General features: G+C 45.5%; 1 pseudogene; it reads left to right on the top strand.

Annotated features, from left to right (window-relative positions):
- The first annotated feature begins 770 nt into the window (after positions 1 to 770).
- On the top strand, positions 771 to 2,375 carry LOC137541380 (UDP-glucuronosyltransferase 2B31 pseudogene; annotated as a pseudogene).
- Positions 2,376 to 3,934: the final 1,559 nt, after the last annotated feature.

Here is a 3,934-nt window from a genome sequence, read left to right as displayed (position 1 = left end):
ATCTGAAAACTGCTGTTCACAAACGCTGTCCATCCAGTCTGACTGAGCTGGGGCTGTTTTGCAAAGAAGAATGGGCGAGGGTTTTAGTCTCTAGATGTGCAAAGCTGGTAGAGACATACCCTAAAAGACTGGCAGCTGTAATTGCAGCAAAAGGTGGTTCTACAAAATATTGACTCAGGGGGCTGAATAATTACGCACACCACACTTTGCAGTTATTGATTTGCAAAAAATGTTTGGAATCATGTATGATTTCCGTTCCACTTCTCACATGTACACCACATTTGTATTGGTCTTTCACGGGGAATTCCAATAAAATTGATTCATGTTTGTGGCAGTAATGTGACAAAATGTGGAAAACTTCAAGGGGGCCGAATACTTTTGCAAACCACTGTATCTAGTTGCCACAATGTGCCACAATGTTATGTTCTCAGGTGAATAAATCATAGCCGTACTTCAGAGAGAGTATGAACATTTTTTTGTTCTCCCCTCCTCCCTGCTGAGACTATAAAAGTAGGCTGAAAACTTGCTAATACTCTGCAGTATAATAAGATAAGATATGGGTGACCTTAACAACCGAAGTCAAGCACCTAAGAAGATATAAGGAACAAGAGGGAAGTGCCTAAATGCTCTATCAGGATGACTTTGCACTATAGGTTTAAGGTTGAGCTCGCATACGGTATTCTCCCTACATTCTGCACGTTGTATACTAGGAAGTACAGCCACTACTGAAGAGCTGCCATATCCACAACAAGTCTTGAAGCTACTCCAAGATGTCAGCTATATCCAAGACCTTCTGTACTTATCTACTGCCTTGGACTCTATTTATTGCCTTTGCACAGGCTGGTAGAATACTTGTTGTGCCAGTGGGTGGAAGTCATTGGATTAATATTAAGATTCTTATGATGGAGCTGGTCCAAAGAGGACATGAGTTGACAGTCATCAGACCCTCCAACACCTTGTACATTGAAGAAACATCTGAACACTTTAAGATTCAGCATGTTCACATGCCAGCGGCACACTCATTTAGTAGGAAAGAATTTGAAACGTTCTCACGAAACTGGATTCTGCAGCAAGCGTTCACCAAACATTCTTCTTCTTTTTCCATAGCTAAGGACTTCATTGAAAGTGTTAGGGCAGGGGCTGAGATGGCCACAGCAGCACTTGTGGCATTGTTTGAGAACCAAGAGGTTATGGATCACCTGACCAATGCTGAATTCGACCTGATCCTGGCTGATCCCTTCAATGTGGCCAGTGTAATGCTAGCTTATCATCTCAAGCTTCCTATAGTATTTTTTGGGAGATGGATGCCTACAGAAGACATACATTTTGCTATTGCACCATCTCCACTCTCCTATGTGCCAGTGATACACTCTCGAGTTGCAGATAGAATGGATTTCCAAGAAAGAATGAAAAATGTTGCTCTGTATTACCTTTACCAGGCTGCCAACCATTTCATCATATACCCTCATTATGACAGACTGGCACAGCGCTATATCCATACAGATATTGGCATTTTTGACCTGTACAAGAGAGCTGACATCTACTTAATGAAGGTGGATTTTGTGTTTGAGTTACCAAGACCAACTATGCCCAATGCTGTCTATATTGGAGGCTTTCAGTGCAGGCCAGCTAATCCACTTGCACAAGATATTCAGGAGTTTATGGATGGTTCGGCGCAAGGCGTGGTGGTCTTTTCTCTGGGTTCCATCGTTAACAGTCTTCCTCTCCATGTTGGTAGAGAGATTGCAGCTGGTTTAGCACAACTTAAAGAGCGAGTCATTTGGCGCTATGCTGGAGAACCTCTAGACACATTGGGTAATAACACAATGATTGTGGACTGGCTTCCTCAAAATGATCTCCTCAGTCATCCCAACACCAAGGCGTTCCTTGCACATGGAGGAGAGAATGGCGTCTATGAGGCCATTTACCATGGAGTTCCCATAGTAGGATTCCCGCTGTTTGGGGACCAGTATGAAAATCTTTTGCGTTTGAAGATAAAAGGAGTGGCCATCTTGTTGGAGGACATACAGGATATCACCTCAAAAGATATTTTCAATGCTGTGCGTCTAGTTATTGATGACCCATCCTATAGCCAGGCCATGAATCATCTCTCAAAGTTGCACCGAGACACACCAGTGCCTCCACGGGACTTGGCCGTTTTCTGGACTGAGTTTGTCATGCGGCATAAAGGAGCAAAACACCTGCAGCCTGCAGCCAATGACCTTGCCTGGTATCAGTACTACTTGGTTGATGTTTTGGGTTTGCTTTTGTTCTCAGTTTTCCTTTCTTTTTACATATCAATCAGAATTCTAAAAGCTGTGCTGAAGACTTTCTGTTGCAGGAAGCAGCAGAAACAAAAGCAGAAGAGGTCATAAAATTATTTTTTTTCCAGAAACTTGCCATTGTTTAAATTATTATACTTGATTAGTATTCAAACCCCTTGTTTCCTTAAACTTTAAGGCTTAAAGTGTACCTGAGACCAAGGGAAGAAAGGATTTTTACCTACCCTGGTGCTTCCTCCAGCCCACTGTAGTCCCCTCACCATCCTCCCGGACCCCTCCATTGTGCCGCTGACAGCCACGTAAAAGCCCATGACTCTGCTGAGTAGTAGACTACTGCTCATTAGCAGTCCTAGCTGCGCACACCACCCGATTGCGTTCCTGTGGTCGGAAATTTACTGCAGATGTCCAGTTCATAAAGATTGTATCTGTGCTTGCCTGCACAGAACACTACCGACCATGGAAGTACAATTAGATGGTGCGTGTTGCCAGGAATGCGCATGCGCAGTAGTCTGTGATCCATTTGCATCACATACTTCATAGTAGCACAACAGAGGGGATCGGCGGACTACAAAGTGCTGAAAGAGGCGCCGGGCAAGTTAAACTCCTTTCCTCTCTTGCGTCCAGGGCTGGCGTTACCATAGTTGCCAAAGGGGGAATTGCCCCAGAGCCTGTAGGGGACCCCAAGGTGTCTCCTGCCTCAACTTAACTGTTGCTTTCCGGGGCCGCTGCAGTGTCTTTGGCAGAGTAGCTTCTCACCTGTCCCAGCAGGTGCACTCTTCTGTGGCTCTGTGCCACTCCCTTCTTCATCTACCACTGGCTGCATCTTCTCTGTGACCTGCAGCATATTACATTGAAGTTGGGAGGTGCATGTAGCCATGGACTGACAGAGGGAGGGGTTGATGGGGGGGGGGGGGTGTCAACAGCCTGTTCAGGGGCTCTGAGGGGAAACCTTATACTGCTTCTCCTGAGTACGGCAATACCACATGTGTGACACTTCGCTAAGGGCCCGTTTCCACTAGTAAGTGATGCGAATGCGGCTACCGAGCCGCATCGCATCACTTCTGCTGCTGGCCGCATCACTTCTGCATCTCCCGATGTGGAAGTCCATGGAGGAGATGGGACGCGGATGCGGCCGTGCGATAATCTGCAGCATGCTGCAGATTCACGGATCTCATCGCTCCTCACAACATGCATGCACAACATGCAAGCCGTGGAAACTGTTCCACTCTCGAGCATGTGTTTCAGGACACCTGCGGTGCGATGCGGCTATGTAGCCGCATCGCACCGCTCCTATTGAAAACGGGCCCTAAGGGGCCCAACGTCCTATAAGTACCTTTAGGATTTCACAGGTCATTTTGAGGCATTTGGTTTCTAGACTACTCCTCACGGTTTAGGGCCCCTAAAATGCCAGGGCAGTATAGAAACCCCACAAGTGACCACATTTTAGAAAGAAGACACCCCAAGGTATTCCGTTAGGCGTATGGTGAGTTCATAGAAGATTTTATTTTTTTGTCACAAGTTAGCAGAAATTGTTTTTTTTTTCACAAAGTGTCATTTTGCACTAATTTGTGACAAAAAATAAAATGTTCTATGAATTCCCCATACACATAATGGAATACCTTGGGTGTTTTCTTTCTAAAATGGGGTCACTT

The sequence above is a fragment of the Hyperolius riggenbachi genome, chromosome 12 (assembly GCF_040937935.1).
Source record: "Hyperolius riggenbachi isolate aHypRig1 chromosome 12, aHypRig1.pri, whole genome shotgun sequence".
NCBI lineage: Eukaryota > Metazoa > Chordata > Amphibia > Anura > Hyperoliidae > Hyperolius > Hyperolius riggenbachi.
Note: the sequence above shows the minus strand (reverse complement) of the source record. Positions and strands in the feature narration are given on the sequence as shown.